Source organism: Dipodomys merriami, unplaced genomic scaffold (genome assembly GCF_024711535.1).
Source record: "Dipodomys merriami isolate MVZ:Mamm:240054 unplaced genomic scaffold, mDipMer1.0.p SCAF_4, whole genome shotgun sequence".
Classification (NCBI taxonomy): domain Eukaryota; kingdom Metazoa; phylum Chordata; class Mammalia; order Rodentia; family Heteromyidae; genus Dipodomys; species Dipodomys merriami.
The window spans coordinates 50,407,104-50,432,314 of NW_027205603.1; the positions used below are offsets into that span (position 1 = coordinate 50,407,104).

The 25,211-nt window shown below is 39.2% G+C and overlaps 1 protein-coding gene across 2 annotated transcripts in view; it reads right to left on the reverse strand.

Moving 5' to 3' along the window:
* Pag1 (phosphoprotein membrane anchor with glycosphingolipid microdomains 1) overlaps nucleotides 1–24,973 on the reverse strand; it is a 147,091-nt gene extending 122,118 nt beyond the window's left edge. For both annotated transcript variants that reach the window (XM_069990976.1, XM_069990977.1), the window contains exon 1: nucleotides 24,571–24,973. The gene's annotated coding sequence lies outside the window, so the exon portion shown is untranslated. The remainder of the gene's footprint in view (nucleotides 1–24,570) is intronic.
* Nucleotides 24,974–25,211: the final 238 nt, after the last annotated feature.

Sequence of the window (25,211 nt, forward strand, 5' to 3'; positions counted from 1 at the left end):
GTTACTCAGGAGGCTAAGATCTGCCTATGCAGGTAAGTCTGTGAAACTCTTACTCCCAATTAAACACTAAAAAAGCTGGAAGTAGAGCTGTGTCTCACAAGGTAGAGCTCTAGCCTTGAGCAAAAAAGGCTAAGAAGAGTGCTCCAGTCCTCAGCTTAAGCCCCAGGATGGATACTTCCTCCCCCAACCTCCTACCAAAAGAAACCCATACAAAGGAAAATAAGATATAAGCAAGGCAACTACTAAAATTAAAATTAAGCTATACCTTGTGAATATATTTTTAAGAAGTCTCTGAATTGCATACTCTAAAATGGTAAACTTGGGGATATCAGGATATATTATTTGTAATCACATAAAGCTGAATAACACTAGCTGAAAAGCTCAAGTCCAAAATGCTTCCAAATCTGAAATTTCTTGAACACTAATGTGACATTTAGATTTTAAAATTTCAGCTGAGAAAGTGTATGCAAATATTCCCAATCCCCCAAACCCCCAAGATCTGAAATACTTGTGGTCCCAAGCATAATCCCAAGGATAATAGTCAACTGGTATTTGGACAAAAGACAAAACACAAAAGACACAAAAACAGGTCACAAGAGCAAGGGAAAAATATTTGAAACATAATAACAGTGGAATAGTCACTAAAATATATAAAAGTTCCTATTTTTATAATAATAAAAAATACAAAAAATAGGCAAACAATACAAATAAGCATTTCACAGAATAGGAAGCATAACACTCATGATTATAAGAAAAGATTCTCCATCTCATGGATAATTGAGGCCCATAATATGATACCATCTTTTTTATCTACAAGTAAAAAAAATCATAATTATAACAGGTTATGATGTGGGTGAGGCATGTTGAGAATTCTCTCATATTGTTTGTGGGAGGATAAACTAATATAATGATACAGAAAATAGTTTCCCATCGCCTGCTTAAATGAATTGTATTCATAACTGATGTCAAATAATTCCTCTCTTAGGTGCATATCTGAGAACAGGACTTACTAAACTATGCATAAGCTAAGAATCTCTCTCTCTCTCTCTCTCTCTCTCTCTTTCTTGTTGGTTGTAGGGCTTGAACTCTGGGCCTGGGAGCTGTCCCTAAGCTCTTCAGCTCAAGGTGAGCACTCTACCACTTGAGCCATATTACCACTTCCTGTTTTCTGGTGGTTAATCAGAGGTAAGAGTCCCATGGACTTTCCTGCCTGGGCTGGCTTTGAACCACAATCCCCAGATCTCAGCTTCCTGAGTAGTTAGAATTATAGACATGAGCCATCAGCACCCCTGACTAGTTTTTTCTTTTTTAAAGAATTATTTTAAAAAATAATGTTAACAGAATCATATATGTTCTGCAAAGCCTGAATTTTTACTACCTGGTCACTTATACCAAAAGTTTGCTAATCCTTATTTTTTGTTTTTGCCTATTCTTAGTATTAGATTTATAATTGAAGAATGACAAAACTCAAATATCTACCAGTGGGAGACTTAATTGTGGAATATTGATATACTGATACAATATAATCATATTCAGCAATGAAAATACATCACTGCTGGATGCAGCATATTTTAATCCCAATATGAACTAAGTAAAAGCAGGGGTGACAAGAATTAAGATGCAGTGTACTCATAAACTGATATGTTGAACTCCTCTTCACACTACTTAAAGATAATACAATTAAAATGAAACTAGAAAATATTATGGAGCTCTTATTGTGTAACAGGCATTATATTGATGTTTTCTATATAGAAATTGTCACAAGGAACTCTATGAACCAAATTTTACTACTTAGATGAGAACAATGGAAGAAATCTGATGTTTGACTTGCTCAAGTTCTCACATATTTGGTTGGTGATTATAAACTAACTTCAATGCTAAACCTTGGGAAATAGATATTTAGAAATGTCTATCATCAAAGAACTCATAGTCTAACCAGGCAATTATAGTAGTGTATGAAAGTCTCTCTGATAGGTATTTATGGTAATATCCATATGTCATGCAGATGATGACATGGTCAAATTGGTAAAGGGTAGTTGTGCAGAATGGATCAGCTTTTCAGAGCAGGGGATACCTGAAGAGTGCAGCAGGAGTTAATCTGTTTTGAGAATCTCAAGGGCATAGTTAATGCAAAAAGCCTCATTCTACACCTTAGGATCTCTGATACACTGATATAGTTGCACAAGTAGAACACAGAATATGGGGAAGAGTGTCAGAAACTAAGCTGACTGTCCATTAGAGACCACATTAGAAACCAGATAGATAGTAAAAGACTTCGGTATCCCATGCTAAAGAGTTAAAACTCTTGGAATCCATGTTTAAAGAACCCAATGTAATCTTTTAGAGTGGAAAAGCAAGGCTGCACATTAAAAAGTTCTTTCCCTGGCACCAGGGAAGAACAGAGTTCTGGCCAAATCTAGAAGAATGTAGACTATCTAGGAGAGTTCAAAAAATAGCATAAGACCATATGTCATCCAGATGATGGCAAAGGGATTTAAAATTAAAAGGCAGATTCAATATTTAACAGATAAAATGTATAGACCTCAAAGGATGCAGAGAAATCACAGTTATTTCCTGTTTTACTTTTGGGGCCTACTAAATGGGCAACAGAAAGGCAAAGACCACAGGAAGAGATAAGATGATAAGAGATAAGCAGTGAGCTTGACAGTAGATTACTATTTACTCCTGTAGAGTTGGAATATCATTGTGAAAACATTCACTTTGTGTCAGGCACAAAGGGGAACTCAAAAAAATGTGTGTAGAGTTCTTTTCCTATATCATCTAGTTGAGAATACACATACATGAATGAATAATTCATGGAAGGCCTTGGTAAATGGAAGGGTTCTATGAAACCTCAACAACAGCAAACTTGGTCGATAAGATTTTTATAGCTGTATCCTTGGTCACAGAATAAAGCAAGCACCTTGGCTGCATTAGTTTGGGTGCTTGTTTGAAAAGAAATTAATCAGTTTATAATAATTCAAGTGACTATTTCACTTTTTATAAAGAGGCTCCAGAGAAAGATATTCGCTCTAAATATAATTTCATCTCTAATTATGTTAAATATGACAGAGTCTACAAATCTGTAGAATATTCACATCTCAGAGAGAGCGAGTTCTAAAATGTCAACCAACTGACTACTAGCTGTTGATATTCCTCAGTAGATACAGAAATGTTGGCTGGTCAAAATTGTATCTCACTGCAGAACTGCTCCAACAAACTAAAACAATGTCATAAATTAATCCTGAATCAGCATGCGTCCCCCTACCTCATTCAGAAAAATCATGGAAAATAATTTTTCAAGTCAATGACATGCCCCATTTTACCTAGGCTAGATAGCCATGCAATATGATTTAATAACTGATCTTTTAACCCCTAACTGATCTCAAAACCATTGCCTATCTCTTGAGGCAGTCAGTATAAAAACATTGTCCTCAAAGCAACAAGTGGAGAAAATAGTACGCAAACAGTACATAACATTTTGTCACAATCAATACTAACTACACAAATCCAGAACTGACTGTATACTTAGCTCAGATCCTTCCTACCTTTAGTTGATCAGCTATGCATCAAGGATGTAGGTAGCTCTTAAGGAACACTATCTGGCACACTTCATTTAAAGAAAGCCTGAGTGAGACAGTCCAGAAATTGATACATATCCATAACATATATATTGATACATACATATCCATAACACATACTATAATACAGAATTTATTTTAGGATGCACAGATCAATGTTTCATGGCTATGGACAATGTAAAAAGCAACTCACAAATTGACCGTATTTGAAACTGTAGTTAACCATTTATTATTTTCTTTTCCCTTTCAGGTTGTTACCAAAGTTCCTCTTTCTCTATGAACCAACTATAAGCACAGATGGGAGGAAATGTTGCTCTCACGATATGATCTACCTTGTCTTGTATGCAGTACCTCCAGAGGAGGCCCTAAGCCCACCACAAGTGATGAGAATGAGACTGATCACCAATACTGAGCGACATACTGTCTGCCTGGGAAAATCTGAACACAAGAAATCACCCTCTCAGGTCTGTCAGCCCCACATTGAATTTGATTGTTGCTGAGGAAAATAACCTCAGGAAAGACCATTCCTGTGAATGTTCTGAAATAATCCAAGCAACATTCTATAGTATGACAAACATGCTGGGGTCTATAAACAAAAAGGCCTGGCTCTCCCATGTAATTTTACAGGCCAGAACAGTCAGGCTTCAAGGGGGAAAGCAGCCCCTCCATTACTTCTGGTAATCTTACTTAAGCTCCTTGCCTGACAAAGACAGGCATTCTTAGCCTGGAGCCCAGGATGAGTGATAGCGAGGGGTTCTGGAGGACTTGGGTAGAGCTCCCTGCAATCTTTTTGCTTGCTAAATGCAAGGGGCCCAACAGTGGATATGCTACTCTCGGAGAATATTTTTGTTTTTTCACATGTTCTTTCTTTCTACCTATTATCCAGGGGAAATGCCTTCCCAAAGACAGACCAAGCAATACTTTATAATGAAACCATTTCTTCCAGATTAACCGAAGAAAGTTAAGCTATAACCTTCCTCACACATTCTGATGGGGAAAGACAGTTTATTGAAGCACATGTATTTTCAAGACAGCTTTTAAACAAGACTCCTAATTATTAGTATGCTTTTCATTCAGCAACTCTCCTCCACCCCCACAACATCATTTTGTAACTCTTCAAGAGCCACTTAAGAAATAAATGATTCATGGTAACTGAAAGCATGATAATTCTCTGTGATGCATAATGGTTGGGTTTCTAGGTCTGTGGGTGATAAAAAATAAGCTACCCCTAAACCCTCTGAACTTCTTGTAGGGGAAAAAAAACAGCAAAAGGAGATTCAGAGAAAACAGCATCTTTTTTTGAAATATAAATATTTTCTCCTAGGACTTAAAATTCTAGCACTGAGGAACAAAATTCAATTTTTCTCAGAAAAGAGAAAAGTGAGCAAAAATGAGCATTTCCGATTTTAACCCAGGGTGGAACATCTTAAGCACTTGACTTGTGAAATGGATTATTTTCATTTATAGGACACATTATCATAGAGAAGTTTTCTGAAAATTTCAGGGCTTTTTTTATTATTATTATTTACACACAAGCAGGATGAGCTACAAAATGGAGACAATTATTTTGCCAACCATAACCAGCTGTGTGACCTTGGTCCCAACGCTTAATTACACAGAGCATGCTTCCTAATCAGTAATCTAGGGAAAAAAAATTTCTCTCACAGGGTTCTTGAGAAAATTAAATGGGATTAAAATAACGGCACAGTCCTTAGATAAAATCTTTCTCAAAGACTGGTCAATGGACTCCCTGTATCCAAGTCCCCTAGAGGCTTAATAGTCTTGGGTCTCATTCCATGTCATTAGATGAAGACTAGGACTGCAAATAATCACTATTCACAAACATTTTAATCAGTGGATTAAGACTGTACTCACAGGCTGTGAAGCCTAATCTGGGTTTGGATAGGGGCAGAAGGGAAGCCCAGGACCAATATTTAGCATCAAGTCATCATGCTGCTTGTGCTGACTTGGTTCTGGTTCACCCTTCTGGTTCCAGTTCACCAGATACCAAAACAAGCACCCACATTCAATTCTCTGTCCTGGCCTCTTGTTGACTGAGTCTTCTTTTATCCAGGCTGGTCATAATTCTTGCCAGCCTTCTTTGTCTTGTACATATTTCATCTTAAATGCCACCTTCTCTGGAGGATTCTTCTTAATGTCCCAGTCACATGAATTGAATGTGTTTTGTTCTTTGCTTAGAACCTATACTTGCTTATGTGGGTGTCTCTGCCCAGTAACAGTAGATAACTTTTTTGTTTCTATATTTACTACCTATTCTGGTGCCTGGCATACACTAGGTAGTCAATAAATGCATGCACCCATAGACTCCACTCCCAAATTACTCAAGCTGATTCAAAACTTTGGCAAAGTAGCAGGTTATAAAATTAACCCCCAAAAATCAATGGCTTTTCTGTATGACAACAATGAGAAAAGTGTGGCTGAAATTAGGAAAACAACTCCATTTGTAATAGCCCCACAAAAAATAAAATACCTAGGAATTAACTTAACTAAAGAAGTGAAGGACCTCTATGATGAAAACTTTAAAATCTTAAAAAAGGAAATCAACACAGAACTTAAAAAATGGCAAAACCTCCCATGCTCCTGGATTGGAAAGATTAACATTGTGAAAATGGCAATTCTTCCCAAGGCTATCTACAAATTCAACGCAATACCTATCAAAATTCCAACCTCATTCTTCAAGGAAACAGAAGAGGCAATCCAAAAATTCATATGGAAAAATAAAAGACCCCGAATAGCAAAAACGCTCCTCAATGGAAAGAACACTGCTGGAGGAATATCAATACCAAACTTCAAACCCTACTATAAAGCCATAGTAATCAAAACAGCTTGGTATTGGCATAAGAACAGACCTCAGGACCAATGGAATAGAATTGAAAACCCAGAAATGAACCTACAGACCTATAGCCATCTAATCTTCGATAAGGGAGCTAAAACAATAGAATGGAAGAAAGACAACCTCTTCAGTAAATGGTGCTGGCAAAATTGGTTAACTACATGTAGAAAACTTAAGCTAGATCCTTATATATCACCCTGCACCAGAATCAACTCCAAATGGATCAAAGACCTTGAAGTCAAAGCAGACACTCTGAAAACATTACAGGATGGAATAGGAGAAACCCTAGGTCTCCTTGGCTCAGGCCGAAATTTTCTGAATAGAGACCCGGAAACACAACAAATCAAAGAAAGGTTAGACAAATGGGATTGCATAAAGTTGCAGAGCTTCTGCAGGGCAAATGACATAGCTAGCAAGATCAATAGAAAACCCACGGATTGGGAGAAGATCTTTACTAGCCATACAACGGACAAGGGTCTCATATCTAAAATATACTTGGAACTCAAAAAATTAAACCACCCAACAACAAATCCTCAAAGAAACAACTGCCCAATAAATAAGTGGGCTAAAGACTTAAAGAGAAACTTCTCTGAAGAAGAAAGAAGGATGGCCAATAGACACATGAAGAAATGTTGAACATCCCTAGCCATAAAAGAAATGCAAATCAAAACAACATTGAGATATCACCTCACTCCAGTTAGAATGGCAAAAATCAAGAACTCTAACAACAACAGATGCTGGAGGGGATGTGGACAGAAAGGAACTTTACTTCATTGTTGGTGGGAATGTAAACTTGTTCAACCACTTTGGAAAGCAGTATGGAGGTTCCTCAAAAGACTTCACATAGAACTCCCCTATGACCCAGCAATCCCACTTTTGGGCATTTACCCAAATGTTTACAAACAAGACCACACTAAAGCTACCAGCACAACTATGTTTATTGCAGAATTATTTACCATAGCTAAGATATGGAACCAACCCAGATGCCCCTCAGTAGATGAATGGATCAAGAAAATGTGGTATATACACAATGGAATTCTATGCCTCCATCAGAAAGAATGACATTGCCCCATTTGTTAAGAAATGGAAAAACTTGGAAAAAATTATATTAAGTGAAGTAAGCCAGGCCCAAAGAAACATAGGTCCCATGGTTTCCCTTATTTGTAATATCTAGTATATGTATGAGTCAAGCGGAAAAGGTCAGATAATGTGATGTCAGGAAAATGAACCCTTAGATGTGTATTTTAATGTTTTTTTCTTTCATGCATGTGTTTCTAACGCATTTATAAGATTATCTCTTTGTTGCTTTGTATGTCCCTCCCCCACAGTATAACCCCTGCTTTCACTATATTTGATGTCAGTATAACTTGTGGAGGAGATGGGGAAAAACCAGTTCTATAAGGATACAGGTGGACCTGTTGCAACAATGAGAAGTACAAGTACGAGCTTTACAACGTCGGTGGGGGGGGGAGGGGAGGAGGGGGGAAGAAATAGGATTGGGATGGGGGGAGGGGGGAGGCTGGGAAGGGATGTGAAGGGTAAACAAAGGAGGAGGCTGCAATGCTTGGTAAAAAATGTACGCATTATCCTGCCCATGTAATTGTAACTCCTCTGTACAGTATGTTCACAAATAAAATTAAATTAAATTAAAAAAAATAAATGCATGCAAGATGAACACAGTAATTTATTATTGGCCTGTAATACAAGAAGCCTTGGCAATGTTCACATACTGTAGGCATTGAGGCCTGACAAGCAGAAAAGCTGCATTTCTTACCACACAATAGGACAACTGCAGGACATAGTTTGCTTTGGGCAATGTCTGTGCCCATGGGAAGCTGACACAGAAACTGAACTTCTATAAATTGATTCCATTAGATTGAAGAAGGTCAGCATTGAAGCAAATCTTATCAAAAAGAAGTTTGTAAAGAATTTTTTATGCTTTTGGATAACTGAATTATTACATAATTTTCACATTGGATTATCTTAAAATAGCTCTATACGCTCCTTTTTTTGTACTTTCTTTTTAAATTGTAATTGTAAAGGTGATGTACAGAGGGGTTACAGTTATATAAGTCAGGTAATGAGTAAATTTCTTTTTCAACAGTGTCACATCTTCCATTATTCTTTCCCAGTTTTTCCCTCCCACCACCCCCAGCCCAAGTTATATACTTCACTTTCAACACAGTGTCTAGTGAGTATCACTGCTACATTTGTCCATCCTTAGTTCTACATTCTACCATTTTTGTGCTCTCCCTTACCTTACCCACAAACATATTTATTGATATCAAAATCACCTCACCTCACATAAATTTTTTCACTAGTGAAAGTAAAAGCTATTGTGTTTGGTTGGGTGCCAGTGGCTCATGCCTGCAATACTAGCTATTCAGGAGACTGAGATCTGAGAATCATAATTTGAAACTAGCTTGGAAGTAAAGCCTGTAAGACTCTTACCTCCAATTAACCACCAGTGGGAAAGTGGAGCTGTGTGTGACTGAAGCAATGAGCAATAATGCCCAGGGATGAGCTTTGTGTGTGTGTGTACACACACACACACACACACACACCCCTTAGTAATAAAGCAACAGAGTCCAGAGGGTATTGTAAAATTATTCATATTATACTCTCAGCTTCTGCATAAACTGTAGGATAGTGTGGCACACCCAGAAGCCCCTGTCTTACTCTTTGGAAAACATACACACATTGTGACCATAGAAGTCAGAAGAGGGAAAAAAAGACCTTTACAAGGTAGCCATCCAAATGAATATCTGCCAACCCTGTAGAGTTAGTAATGTGTAAGGAAGGCTGTTAGAGACCATTAGTATAGAAAAGAACAGAAAATAATAGAATAGATTGTAGTTTAATTAGGATAGTGCCCTCCCATCTTCCACTAATTCTGGAAACTTCTATTCCATACAATAGCTCCCAGCAAAGTCTCTACCATCCATCTTTCCATGAACGAAAAGTGAACTGGCCCTGAACTGCTTCCCCTGTGTCATTTTGTTGAATTTCAAGCAGACTAACAGCAGGTGTGTGTGGGTTTTCAGAGAGTTATATAAAGGAAAAATGGAGATGCTAGGGTGTAAGAAAGAAAGCTTAAGAAAAGAAATCATGACTTGGTAGCCAAGGTTCCTCCCGAGGAGCTAAGTACAGGCTTCCTCTGGAATTGTAGCTTATTGCAGAATCACGTGGTTGCCTGGGATCTACAGATGAGAACACAAGCCCAAGGTGGGAGAAATCACAGCAACTAGCTGAGAATAGGTGCCACTTACCAGACTGAGCTGAAATCAAAAGTAAACAGAGGAATGAGGAAATATTTTCCTGCTCCTCTTCCCACAATAGCTACCTATAGCACATAGACATGGCCTCCAAACTGGTGGTTAACAGCACTGGCTGCATCCCTCCGAGCTTTTTTAAAAAAAATCAAGGTCAATGGCCTATCAGAGGGCACTTTAGTTAGAATTACTGGGCTGGAGAGTGGTAAGGGGAATAGACTTTGGAGTATCAGTAAGTTTCAAGCCTCCCTAGAGATGCCTATGTGCAGCCAGCATGATGAACTACTGCTTTAAAGAACATCACCAGCATGGGTTGAAGTGGTGGTAGAGGGTGATTTAGATGAAGACAGGGTACCATAGTAACAAGATGAGGCTCCTGTGGCCTGTTCGTATTAAATAGGAAAAGTAGTAGCAAGAAGAAATGTATGCAAACTTAGGAAGACACTTGGCAAGAGAAGACAGGTGCAACACCAAAAGAGGACAAGTTCAACCATCTAACATTGAGAAGTAGGAGAGAAAATGACACTTAAGAGAAAGTTGTGCCTTTCAGTGCCTTGCCTTGAGCAAGCACCCTACTTCTGAATTGTAAGTCCACTAGAAAACACACACTTTCATCATGTCCCTATCTAAGCATCTTTATTTACCTCAGGAACATTTCTCTAATATTCTCTTTTCTGATTATCATCCTTTTCTGTGACTATTTTTACAGACTAAGATTGGATTTTGTTATCAAGCACAAATTTGGTAACTCTATCTAAAATGATACCCAACATTGCTATCTTTGAATTTTTCTTTATGGATATACATTTGAACCAACAAACTATCTTATTCTTTTAGAGACCTTGTCCTCAAGTATATTTACATGGCTACAATTCAGGCCTATAGAAGGGAGATGAAGCCGGGTGAAGGTGGCTCACGCCTGTAATCCTAGCTACTCAGGAGACTGAGAACTGAGGGTTGAGGTTCAAAGCCAGCCCGGGCAGGAAAGTCCATGAGACTCTTATCTCCAATAAACCACCAGAAAACCGGAAGTGGCACTGTGGCTCAAGTGGTAGAGTTCTAGCCTTGAGCTGAAAAGCTAAGAGACAGCACCCAGGTCCAGAGTTCAAGTCCCATTACTGACAAAAAAAAAAAAAAAAAAGAAGGAAGGTGAAACCACAAACTAGAAACCTGGCTGAGCAGAATATATCCATACCTGGCCTTCATCCACCAAACTGAATAGCTGATTTGGCATTTTGTCAAGGCTAATGAGAAATTAACTTGAAAAAGAAGGAAAGAAGGAAGGAAGGAACGAAGGAAGGAATGAAGGAAGATAGGAAGGAAGGAAGGAAGAAAGGAAGGAAGGAAGGAAGGAACAAACGAAGGAATGAAAGAAAAGGAAGGGAGGGAAAGAAAGAGAAGGGGGAAAGAGGGAAAGGGGGAGAAAGGAAAGGGAAGGGAAGAAAAAAGAATGGAAGGAAAGGAGAAAAGAAAAGAAATGAAGGAAAAGATAAAAGGAAGAAAGGAAGACAATTACATCTATGCTTTACCTTCATAAAGTATGTGGCAGAGGGGATGCACAGGTGGGGAGCTCGAAAGGGAGTGGAACAATTAATTGAAATGTAATATCCTAGGATACACTGAGACTGGTCCATGAACCTTTTTTTAATCTATAGGTTTGAAGCACAAAATAATATTTGAGTTTGAATGGAAACTCCTTTGAAGAGCTAAAGATAACTTTAAAAAAAATTTAGTTTATTTTGCTACCAAATGAACTTGCTCCAAATTAAAAAAAAGAACTGTCTGGAATCAACATGCAACTAGGTTTTCTCTGGACACCTAAATGTAAATATTGTTCTATGAAGATGACTGTGTGATTTCCAGATATTGGTAATATAACGTATGAACTGTATTGCCTTTCTAAAAGTTGAATTCTGAAAGACATCTGACCTGAAGATGGTTGGTGAATTCTCCAGATTGGATCTTTTTGTAGATTTTCTATATCATCCAGGTATATATGTGACCTCATTTTTCATAGACTCATGGGATAAGGAGTGTACTAGGGTGGCTAACATCATCAACACAGAAAAGAAGCTGAAAGAACCTTCTTTAATGTGACACATGCTACAGGAAATATATGCTTATCTTCTCCTTAGCTGCAATTTTCTTTTTTAATATTTTTAGATTTTTTTATTTTTTTATGTAGTATCGAGAAATCAAACCCATGGCATCATACACAAACTAGGCAAGCACTCTAGCACTAAGTCACATTACAAACTTTGGCTGCAATTTCCTCACCTTACATATATCCAGCCCTGCAGTATAGTACATGCACAATACTGGAAATACAAAAAATGAACAATGTGAAGCTGACCTTGAAAAAAAAGACACCTAACTACATTTTTGCTGGTAAAGTTTAAAATCCCAAAGTGAATCAGATATGTTTTAGAAGGGGAAAGTACAGAGACAGAAAGTGAGACAAAAAAGCAAAACTAAAGGTTAGTAGCTGCCTGGGGCTGGAGGGTGGGAAGGAGGACTGAATGTAAACAAGCTCCAGGGGTCTTTCTGGAAGGGGAACAATCCTAAAGCTGCACTGTGCTGACAGCTTCCTGCAAGCTGGAAAAACATCAGTGGGTTGTATAGTTCATATAGATTTTATGCATATAGTTTTATACCTCAAGGAAGACGACAAAAAAGCAAATAAATAAATAAACAAATACTTTTTTATGGCAATTCCTCTCCTTTGCTGGCATTTCAAATTAATACCAGTGGAAATGAAAGGTAAGAAGACAGTGAATGGGACCTATTCCTGATTATCAAGAGAAAATGAGACATTTTACCCACAAAAGATTGATATCCTATCTAAACAGAGAACATGATGCCATCCAGATATTTCCCAATATTAAGCCAGTGAAATCTACTATTATTTCCTCTAACTATAACATGCAATACAGAGAATAGGAGTATCTTTCTCCAGTCATTTTTGACAAGGGAGTATAAACTCCAGGAAGCAACAACTGTGTCATAGTGTTCACTCTTCTCAGAACTTAGAGGATGTAGAATATAAAATTGTATTGAACACAGCAATTCTTTCACCACAACTTATACCACATTTCCATTTGCATAAAACATACAAAGAAATTGAACAGACATTATCCATCTTCTAGAGAAGAATTTCTCCATGGACATCTTGGACTAGAAAATTCTTTACCATGGAGAGCTATTTCATGTATTACACAATATAAAAAGGTATATGATTCACAAATGAAGATTATCTGACCACAGGCACTGGCATATGTGGGGAAAAAGAAAAAGAGTGAGGTGCCTTTTATTGTCTATGTAATTGTGGAGATGTAAAAGGCTTATTTCTATCCCTGGCTGACAGTTCTCAGGATATGTGGAGCTGTGAAAACACATGAGAGAAGGGTCCAAGTGCCAAACGGCCTGTGGCTACAAACAATGTGAAGGCAGCATGCTCATCACCAGCACTGGACTGCTTATTATAAATTGGATCTAGAACAGTTTTGAAAATGCTATTGAATATTTATTAGAAGATCTATAAAAATTCAGGTTTTGACATGTTACTATTAGCCAATAATTCAGCTGGTTGGAGAGATTAAGAGCTGCAGAAGCAGAAATCATTAAATTAAGTGTACGCTTAATACATCAGTGTTTTATTTTTCTCACACTGTTAAGTAATCCTGTTACAAATTTCCCAACACAAAGTCTAAAAAGCTCTTGCCATATTGCATTCTTTGTGGTGGTACTGGGAGCTGAACTCAGGGCCTCACTCTTGCTAGACAGGTATTCTGCAATTGAGTTACACCTCTAGCCATATTGCATCCTTTTATTAAAACTTTAAACTGCTTAGTTTCAATTCTACTTTGGAAATATTGAATGGTCTATAAAACATTCAAGCTGAAAGTGTACATTTAGAGCAAAATGGCCAAATGTATAATTACTTATAGGACTTTATGATAGTACTATACTTCAAATCACCAATATTTTTTGTTTTTGTTTTTGTTTTTTTTTGTCGGCCGTGGGGCTTGAACTCTGGGCCTGGGCACTGTCCCTCAGCTCTTCAGCTCAAGGCGAGCGCTCTACCACTTGAGCTACAGCGCCACTTCCGGTTTTCTGGTGGTTTATTGGAGATAGGAGTCTCACGGTCTCTCCTGCCCGGGCTGGCTTTGAACCGCGATCCTCAGATCTCAGCCTCCTGAGTAGCTAGGATTACAGGCGTGAGCCACCAGCGCCCGGCTATCAAATCACCAATATTTTTTATTTAGCAAAACAAAGCAATTTGCTTCTAACCAGTAATTCAGGCACAACAACTGACACTATTCTGGGAAAAAGCTGTAGTAAATAGTTATATGTCAATTTTTAATTGATTAGGTCTAAAAATACATATATTCTGCTCTCTGTGTTATTGGTAAACAGAAGTAGGTTTCGGGCTCTGAGATATTAAGCATGTACTTCTGAAATCCACTGAGAAAATACTCACATACATACATAATATGCAAAAGTACTCCACTCAAACTCTGTGCACATAATTACAGCATTCAAATTAGATGACTAATTTAGACACGTCCTATCATGTCAAGTACACAGAGACATAAAAATGTATGAATAAAATCCAGTTGGAATAAGTAAAAAAGAAGTAATGAAAATTTAACTGTTCTTTCTCAAGAAATGAAAACTCCTAGTGCATAATATAATATCCTCCTAGAAAGACTAGTAAAAAATACAACTTAATTGTTCATCTTGGGATTAATAGTAGCTTCAGATCACCTGAATAGAAATCTAACTCTATGCCCTGGATTACCATATTTACATTTGGATGAAGTTGGAACATATATAAGGCATGAAATGACCAAATTAATCTTTATTTACTTCAGTTAAATTTCCTAACATACCATGATAAAGTCAAATGAAATCATATATAAAATACCATAATACTTTATATTGTTATTTAAATGTTCACATCCGTGTATTGCAATTTCTCAACTACAATGATGATAGCTATTACCATACCTTGTGTAATGACAATTACCAGAACTAAGGTAGTTGCCTAACATTTTGTAAAACTTTTTTTTAAATTTATGAATGTACTGCTCTTGTAAAAAGTCAGCACCTCCAACAAAAGAGCAATCTACCAAGTGTCACAAATGTATAAGCTCCTTTAGATTCAACTGAAGCTAAAATGTAAAATTGGCCTGTGAAGCTTGAAATTGAGATTTAGGGATAAGCATCACTGCCAGTTTTTGCTGCTTGCTAGAAATTGCTTTCATCTGGAAAGTGCCAGTTAGCAGCCTCCCAGATATTTCTTTTGTGTGTGTGAAATTAAAAAATGCAACATCATAAACTTTTTCTAGCACCTATGATATTCCAGGTATATTCCTGATTCTAACATTACTGTGTGATAATAACTAATACCTGCTTTAATAATAACAAATTAGAGAAGTCAAAAATTTATACTATCCAGACCCCAAATCCAAGTTGTAAAATTAAAATAAGCTCTTTCCATTTATCCTGCATCATTTATACCGTTTAGGAAAAAGTCAAATGCTTTAAGACTTTATCATTGAAATGGATAACATAATAGCTGCTTTGGCAAGACATCAAACTACAATTTTAACTATAATAATTTCACAGTTTGAAATACTAAATCCTTGTATTTCTTAACAATGAGTCTTTGAAATCTTTGTATTTGTTAAAGATGCTTAAACTATAGTTTATTTAGGAAAAGTTAGAACATCTATACTTAATGTATAGGGTGCATTTATTAATAACAAGAATAACCCTGCCACCAGAAAACTGCAAGTGGCACTGTGGCTCAAAGTGGTAGTGTGCTAGCCTTAAGCTAAACAGCTCGAGGAACCTGACTTATGTAACAATAACCCTTCTGTACATCACTTTTACAATAAAATTTAGAAAAATAAACAGCCCAGGGATAGCCCAAGTTCAAACCCCACAACTGACAACAACAACAAAAGCATTACCAGAAAACTATAAAGTAATCAACTATCACAGTATCCACAGCAAGTGGGGCAGGGGAAGAATAAAATGGGACCCTAGGCTTGCTAAATTCTCAAGAAACAGAAAGGGTACAATAGACATTAGAAATGATTATTTTTAGACTCCATTCGATGTGTAAACTAAAAGGGCTTCTGGCTTGGGGTTTGGTTTTCTGCTTATGTACTTCTTTGAGCATGGGGGTAGGAAAGACCTGAGTATTGAATCTTTTTGAGCATGGGGGTAGGAAAGACCTGAGTATTGAATCCAGTGCTATAAGTTTGACCCCTAAAGGGATTTTTTACATCATGAATTTTTTGAAAGTCTAAGTTTCATAAAAACTAGAGTTCAGGTAATTTTGTAAACTCACATAATTTGGACAATTGTTTTTATTGAAAATGCTGTTGAAGGATACTGATCAAGATGCATTTTACTTATAAACTGACATGTTGAATTGAAAACCCTTTGTACAACTACTTAAAGATCATTAAATAAATAAATAAAATATTGATTTTAACTACAGAAAAAGATGCTTAAAAAAACAACAACAACAAAAACCAGCATCAGCCTGACTCCAGTGGCTCATGCCTGTAATCATAGCTACTCAGGAAGCTAAGATCTGAAGATCGAAGGTCGAATCCAGCAAGGGGGGCGAGGGGGGGGGTGGAGTTCCCATGAGACTGTTATCTCCAATTAACCACTCAATAAAAACCGGAAGTGGATGGAGCTGTGGCTCAAAGCAGTAGAGCACCAGCCTTGAACAAAAGAGCTCAGGGACAGCACCCAGGCCCTGAGTTCAAGCCCCACAACTGACAAACAAACAAACATTAAAAGCAAACAACAATTTAACTGATAAGAACAGATAATAAAAAAAAATGTTCATTTTGTGAGGAAAAAAAACCTACCAGATTTCCTTTGGTCTAATTTAATCATGTATTTGCATAAATAGCCAATGGTCCATCAAATACTAGACAAGACAGTATCTACAGGGTATTTTGAACAGACTGATTCAAAAAAATCCAACTCTTAAACATTCTAGTCCTTGTTTTTATCTAGTACTTAATCATGAGGATAGAGTATATGAACCCAGAATTTTTTTTGTCAGAGCTTCTCCTTTTGAAGTTCTGCAAGCTATATCACTTATTGGTGGTTATTGCCTCTCAGTCACTTGAGCCCTATATCTCAGTTTTCTTGTCTCTATAATGGGAAGAATTCTCTTTAGGCCAAAATTAAAGAACAAAATCTTTGAGGACTAAAATACATGATGGGAACTAAAATACAGAGCAATTATTTCCATCATTCCTAAATACTCCACTATGCCTATAACATAATGAGGTCTCTTTTTATGAGACAAGTGAAAATTATATGACATGGTAGTCAACATACCCCAAATAATGCAGTGAGCTAGAAGACACATTGATAAGCATAAAAGGATAGGTCCAAAGGCACAAGCCCTCTAACCATGCTCTGACAATAAGAGAAGCACACTTTTCGGGAACTGTAATTGTGTGTTGTGCATCATGTTTCCTTCTTGTGTGCTCATTCAAGAGATTTTCCCTCTTTGGAAACCCACATACTTTATGCAGCAAGAAAGTGATTCTTCCATTCTTCTCAATGAAAGAGGGAAAATGAATGAAAAAGAAAAACAAGCAATGCCCCAGACACCTTGAAATCAAGGTTCATTCTTTCTTAGTGATTTTCTTTCTTTCTCTGAACCTCATTCTTACCTACCTTCCTCACAGTATGTCTTAATGTGTCTTGACAGGACCTGAAAGCTGTAAGGGGAACAAGCACCATTACCTGTTCAGATACAAGCAAGGAATGGTCAGACCCATCTCTCCACTCTCTGCTCTCTCCTTTTTTAAATTTTCTGTTTCATTCTTTTTGTCACTTGGCTCCCGTTCAATCAAGCATCTCATTCTGCCTTGCCTCTGCCTTTTGCTACTTTGTGTTCAGTACTTGTCAAAAACTCTCAATCTCACCACCCCATCTCCTTTTCTTTGGTCTGCCACTCTGGCCTCAAGGTGAGGCTATCTCTGCCTCATTTTGACCCAAGCAGATTGTTAACCTCAACAACAATTTCAAATACCCAGAGGACTCACAAACTATGTATCTATATCTATATCTATATCTATATATATATTTTGGTCCGATCGTGGGGCCTGAACTCTGGGCCTGGGCACTGTCCCTCAGCTCTTCAGCTCAAGGCTAGCACTCTACCACTTGAGCCACACAGTGCCACTTCCAGCTTTTTTTTTTTCTGCTTATGTGGTGCTGAGTAATCGAACCCAGGGCCTCATGCATGCAAGGCAAGCACTCTACCACTGAGCCACCTTCCCAGCCCTTCACAAACTATATTTTAAGCTCAGCCTCCATCTCAAAATCCATAACCACAGGCTACACAACTGTCAATGGTACCACTGGTCCTTATCTTCCCTTTAGTGCTTTACATTGCATAAATCCACAACCTGACACCTTCAGCTAGGGAGCAGTGCTCCATCCTCTATGCTCCCTGTCATCACCAACAGCACTTCTGTCTATTCAATTACCCAAACAGATACCTGGCTGCCATCCTTAAAGTCATCATTCCTTCTCTTCTCTGTTTCTCCTGAAAGTCTGAATGCAGTCTTTAAATCTACACTAGGATCCAACAGCTATTTTCCATGGCTTCCTTCTTCTGTCCCCTTCTTCATCTATTCTGTACAATACATTCAGAATAAGTACTCTTAAAAATAACATAAAGTGATCAAATCTATCTATGAGACCAAGTATGGCTCTTAAGTTCCTTCCAAAAGCAGTTTCAGTCTCTACTCCCCATCCCCAGCGTCATCCACCACATAACAAGCTGTAACTGCGCTGGCTGACCAGCTGTTTCATGACATGTTCAATAGCTTTCATTTGTTCCCTGTTTCTTCTGCTCAGATTGCTTGTTTCCTAGTCCCTCTCTCCCTACCAACTGAATTGTACACTGATACTTGCCCTTCCAGAGTCAGATAAAGTCATATTTTTTCAGGGAAAGTCATGTTCTAAAAGTCAGGAACCCATAAGAGAGCACAGCATCACCAGAGCTGGTTAGAATTAATGCTCACTGCCTCCTTTCTTCTAGAGATGTAGAGTCTTGAGGATCTACAGGCAAGGATTTTCTTATGTTTATGGTATTATCTTTACCAGTCTCTGGCATCCTACCAATAAATATCTTGTGAGTGTATAAATAAACAAATAAAACCTCAATTAAATTTGACTCAAATACAGCCAACTTATAGTAGTTCTTTGTGAACTAGAGGTCTATATCGCTCTTTAAGTGCTAGAGGGAACAGAGAATAAAATAAGGGTTGAAGAGAAGAAGTTGGAGCCACTTTACAAAGGGACCTATTGGCTGTACTTTGTTTCCTAGATAAATGAAGGGATAGCTAATAAAAATAAGGCCATTCTCTTCACATTTTCCAAATACTGGATCCAGAGTGTGATATTCTTGTGTGCAGCTATGTTAGCAACTGACCTTTTTTTAGCCATAAAAAATGCTGTGCTGTGTGGTTTTACTGCCTGGGACTTGTAACATGTGCCTCCTCTTTACATTTTCCCTCAGCTTCAGTATGTTCAAACAGTATGTTCAGTATGTTTATCCCTGGGGTGATGGAGCAACAGGCTGCATAGGAGTCAAGGGCTGAGGTGGGTGGAAGCAAGTTCAGCAGTAATGGATAGTGCTGTATATAGGGAAATGAGATAAGGGTGGAAGGTAATCTGGTCACCCTTCTTTCTTCAGAGAAAGAATTAACATAAAAGCTCGTGGGGCTCTCCAAGAAAAGATAGCAGACAATAATAATACTGATCTGTGCCCATTCTTTTTTGCTGCTTTGAGAACGAAAGTAAAGATGGTCACATCCAAATGAACATCTTATAGACAGTTTGGTTTGAGACAGCTAGAAACCTATGAAACTATAGAGTGGAAGGTATAATGCCCATGTTTGACTTAAAAACATGTTTCTTTGCCTCACTCCATGATGTTTATAGGGTGTCAAGTGCTTTAATTTAATAAAGTCTCCCTATTTCCTGCAATGAACAGTGTATATTTAGTAAATGGAGTTTTAAAGTAAGTTATTCATCACTTACTAGTTTGAAATTGTACAGTCATATAATCAGCGATGTGCCTAGCATCATCAACATTATGCCAAAATGTAACAATAATAGTTATTTTATAATTCAAACTTCAGGGGGCATGAAGAACTTCCTGAACGAATGTTGGATCCAGTGTGAAATAAAAAAAAAATAAGAGACAAGGCTCAGAGAAAGGGCTTTGAAAATATTACAAGATGACTTTAAATGGTGTTATTTTGGTTTCCACCTGGACTGAAGGCATGAAAGGCTGAATACAATGTTTTGTTCTGGGACAACACACTTTAGACTTACTTATTATATATCCGTGTGTATTCCTTTACCATTCTTGGGTGTATACATGCATGCATGCCTACACACATGTTGGTACTAGAGCTTGAACTCAGGGCCTGGGTGCTGTTCCCGAGTTTTTTGTTCAAGGCTGGCACTCTACCACTTGAGCCACAGTTCTACTTCTGGTATTTTGGTGGTTAAGTAAACTTTTCTGTCCAGACTGAGTTCAAACCATGATTCTCTGATCTCAGCCACCCTAGTAGCTAGGATTACAGTAGCTCGGGCCAGCTTTGCATGTCTTTTAAAAATTCACTGTGAATGACAGATAATATAGTACTCCTATGACAAAATACATTTTAAAAAGAAATCACTGGAGAAAAATCTCAGATCTCTCCACTTCTTTCTTATAAGAAAAAGATGTAAACATCTGACCCCAAACCCAGATAAAGTGAGCACACCTTAGCACTGTGTTCCGTGGTAGCTGAAGGCTACATGCTTCATGCTTCCTATTTCACAAAATGGACACGTAGTTCCTGAGCTCTTGCACAAACTAAGTTAAAGTTCTTCCTCCTCAAAGATATGGATATAGTACAGTCAGTTTCAGCTGTGAGCCAGAAAGTTTTCAAAAGCATAATGCAGTACACCAATGTAATATAGATTAATTCTGACAAAGGCTTGAAATCCAGACAGGCGAGTATAAGGAGGACCAGTCTTGTCAGAGAGTTCTGGGTTCCATTCTATGTGGAACTCTCCTTTGGGATCTTGGACAAATGCCCTAACATTTCTGGTTGCAGTTTCCACTTCTGCAAAAGAGTATGCTAAAGTAAGTAGCACTCAAGGTTAATCTGAGAGTTACAGGAAATACTGTCTTTTTTAGCGTTAGCTATTCATTTCAATTCTTATTAGAAGACATGATGGCTAAGGAGCAGAAATGTGGCCAAATCTGTCTTTCCTCATACCCACTCCATGGTCATGAACTTTGCAATGATTTGACCTTGAGGCAGAGTCCCTGATGTGTTGTATACATTGCTTGCTTTTGTAACCAGAAACTGTATGGCATCCCATAATGTATGAGGTAACAGTTCTAGAAATATCAGATCCCAACTCCCTAAAACCAACATAAAAATTCAACATAGTTTATATGACTGGGGAAAGTAAATCATCTTCATTTAGTTATATCCATATTAAAATTAGTTTGCATTTCTTATACATGTATCCTTTGACAGGAAAAGAAAACTGGATGTCAGAGGGTAAGTTCTTTGTAGATCAGAAAAACTGTTAAACAGATAACACAGACAGGAAATAAAGCAACTATATGCAAGCTCAAAAGACATAGCTAATAGTAAATCACAGACTTGGCTCAAGCTGCTAAAGAGCTCAAGGGAGAATTTTACTGCAAAAAAATCCCAGAACAGAAGAACATTTGGCATCGAACTATAGACTGAGCCAAGGGGAGAATCCGCTCTCTGAAAAGGAGGGCTAAGATGGAAGTAGAAAACATTTCAGAGAGATATGAGATGACTCAGATGATGGCAAGTGCTCTTTTTTGGCATACTAAAGCATTCATTTTAAATCCCTAGGCATACAGGAGCTGACTACTGGAAGCTCATTCCCAAGGAGTTTTTGCTTTTTTTTAATTTTTGTTTTAAGTGTCAGTCTGGACACTTAACTCAGGGCCTCGATGCCATCCTTGAGCTGTTTTGCTCAAGGCTAGCACTCTATCACTTGACCCACTGCACTATTTCTGGCTATTCTGGTGGTTAATTGGAGATAAAAATCTCACAGACTTTCCTATTCAGGCTGCTTTCCAACTGTGGTCTTCAGATCTCAGCCTCCTGAGTAGTTAGAATAACAGGCATGAGCTACCAGCACCTGGTGCCCAGGGAGGTTTGATTTAAAAAAAAATCCAATATCAAACATCTGTCTTGAAGTACCTTTCAGTGGTAGATATATTAGCTAAGAGGTTTCATGAAACACGAAATCCATCTGTGAGCAGTCTGTTGCCTATGTGCTTTCCACAGCAATTGGAGTTTAATATCTAGAATAGAAAGATTGCCAAGGGGCAGAACAATAGCTAGTATCTAGTGGATAACTTAAGAAATAGTGGGACAAAGGGTGAATAAATACAGCAGTGATACTCACTAGACACTATGCTGAAAACGAACTATACAACTTGTGGAGGGGGAGAGGAAGGAGGAGGGAAAAAACGAAGGAAGAGGTGACACTGGTCAAAAAGAAATGTACTCATTACCTGACCTATGTAACTGAAACCCCTCTGTATATTACGTTTAGAATAAAAATAAATTGTAAAAGAAAGATAACATTTAAAAGAGATAACATAAGTGATTGCTTGTCCATCACACTCAAACTCTGGGATTCAGGTGAGGTGAGAATTTCAAGGTGCTACAGAGCATTACCTGCTAACATGGAACCCCACTCCCCTACCCCCAAACTGCTTCCCATGGCATTGTTACTAAGGCTGGAAGCAGCCATTCAATGTCTACACTACTCAAAAATGCATTCCTTTAACATAATAATTTTGCCCAGAGAAGGCTTAGTCATGCCAGGCACTGGCCCAACAATTTCGCATGCATGAATTCATTTAGTCTTTGCCACAATACAGTAAGGTAGGCACAACTAGTATCCCCATTTTACAGATGGAGAGATTGAGGCACAGAGATTAGATAACGTGCCCAGATTCAAACAGATAGTACAAGAGCTGGAAGCCAGGCACCTTCAGTCTATCCCCTAACCATGACAAAACAGTGCTTTGGGGTGTTAGCATTTTTGAGACCCAGACTGTAATGGAACCTCTGAAAGAGATGCTCTCACAGACTAATATGTTGACTAGCCTTTCAATTTTATAACATTATTCTTATTTTCTAAGAATTCTTTAAAAATTACATTTGAATAAGACATCTGTAATTAATTCATCTTATTTTATATGCTGGAATGTCATAAAAATGCAGTTCTGCTTCTAAAGATTGCCTAAACAAATTATACATTGAATTTTGATTGAAACTATTTCAAGTCCCAATTACTAATATATCTTTCTCTGTGCATAGTTCTGTGTATCTATATACATATATACACAATATGCATATATATATACACATATACACACAATGATTTCAGGCAGTCTTAACATGATTCTCTTTTGTTAACCTAATGGCTTCTATTCCAAATATTCCCTTATTTTTAACATTCACTGTCTAATAGCCACACCGTGGTCATAGAGGGTATTTCAAACTATTCTTTTCACAAATTTAATCACCTCAAATATTAATAATATCAATGATGGTAATCTATTGCTCTGCCTAAAAGAAATCTCTAGGGAGCAGCTAAGGAAGAAAGGTTAAAGATTCCTATCCTTCAAAGTAGGCCACTGCAGTGACCTATAAATCATGCCCTTTGTTTATTAAGATAATTAAACCCATCAGTACACTTAACTTTCAGACTCAACAATTGTCTGGCACACACAATTTCCACTTTTCTCTGAAACAAAGAGGATGTGTTTGCAAAAGGGTCCCCTGTATGCTCTGGGCACAATGCATGCTATTTTAAAACATGATTTATGGGTCTAATTCCTTGAGCTGCCTTGAAAATATACAAGGATCTTCCTCCCATGCTCCCAGTTAAGGGAAGACACTCCACTTTGAAGAGTGCACTCTGTTTCTGACTACAGGCGGCTATATCATGTCAGCATTTTCATTAAATACTGTTCAAGCCAGACTTTACACAAATGGAACTGGAGAGGCACAGCTGCAGCCACTGCAGAGGCCAAGTTACCCGGCCTGGGAGGCTTACATAAGAGATGCAGGATGGACAATCCGAGTGAAACCCAAGTGCCATCATGGGAATCTTAGTTATCTGAGACTTGTCCATATTCTCAAAGCATATGAAATCACACGCGCAGAACGTCCTCCCTCACAAAACACTCGATTAGCATGTAAGTGGTGCCCGCTCCCCCCAATGATGGTAAGGTTGGCAACTTCTGCCTACAAGAGTAGGTGGGATGCATGGGAAGCCTCACAGGCCTCAGGAAGAATGCCTTAGCTTCGACTCCCCAAAGACCCATCGCAGTGCTGGCCAGCCAGGGCTACCACAAGGGAGTCTCTCCCGTGAGGACTCCGGGGCGAGGTGGCGATCCCCGGCGGGGCATCCCTGTCCTCCCAGGGCCAGAGCGCTCTCGGAATGTGCAATTGGCAGCAGGTGAAGTGTCCTGGGAAGGGTGTCTTCTCTCACTACTGTCAACTGGCTCCTTCCTTTGAGGCTGGATCCAGCCACTCCTAGGCTCCAGCCACTCCTGGCTTACTGTGCCTCTTCTTGGCATCCCTGATCTCCGTTCCCCAGGGGAACCTTGCTCCGAAAAGGTGCCACGAAGATATTGTTGTTTGGTTTTGTTGTTGTTTTTAAATGAAGATAATAAAAACGAACCTTTCCTTCCCACAGCTCCCTCCAACTTCAGAAACTAAAGTCAACTTACTGGGACGCAGGAGGCTGGGGTTCTTCTGGGGGCCAGCGCTCGGGGGCGCCCCCGCGCGCACCCCTGCGGACACCCCGCCGTGGCGGGTGGCGGACCAGACGTTGTCACTGCACCAGCCGCCCGGGCTCCGCCGTCCCCGGCGCCCGGCACCCGCAGGCTCGCAGCGCCGGGCGGGGGGGTGGCGGCGACGGCACCCGGGCCGTGCGGACCCGAGCGCGGCAGCGGCCCCCCGGCCCCCGGAGTGCTGCGCTCCCAGCTCGGGTGCGCGTCTTCCCGCTCCGGGGGGAATCGCCACTCCGCTAGAAATCCGGGGCCTGAGGAGAGCGGAGGTGCTGCCGCAGGCAGAGCCGTCAGCTCGTCGCGGGTCACACCACCCGCGCTCCCGCCGGGAAGAGAGAAGAGCGGGCACCCGCAGTCCGCACTCGCCGCCGCGCCGCGGAGAATGACAGGCGCTGAGGCGGAGCAGCCGCGCCGGGCGCGGGGCGCGGGGCGCCAGTGCGCATGCGTGCGGACCTCTGCGGCACGTCACGGGGAGGGGGGGGAAGAGGCGGCCGGGGTGGGGCGGGGGCGCGCGCGGCCGCCCGCGGGCGCTGTACCCCGCTGGCTCGGGGCTGCGAGGCGCAGGAAGTCTCTTACCTTGG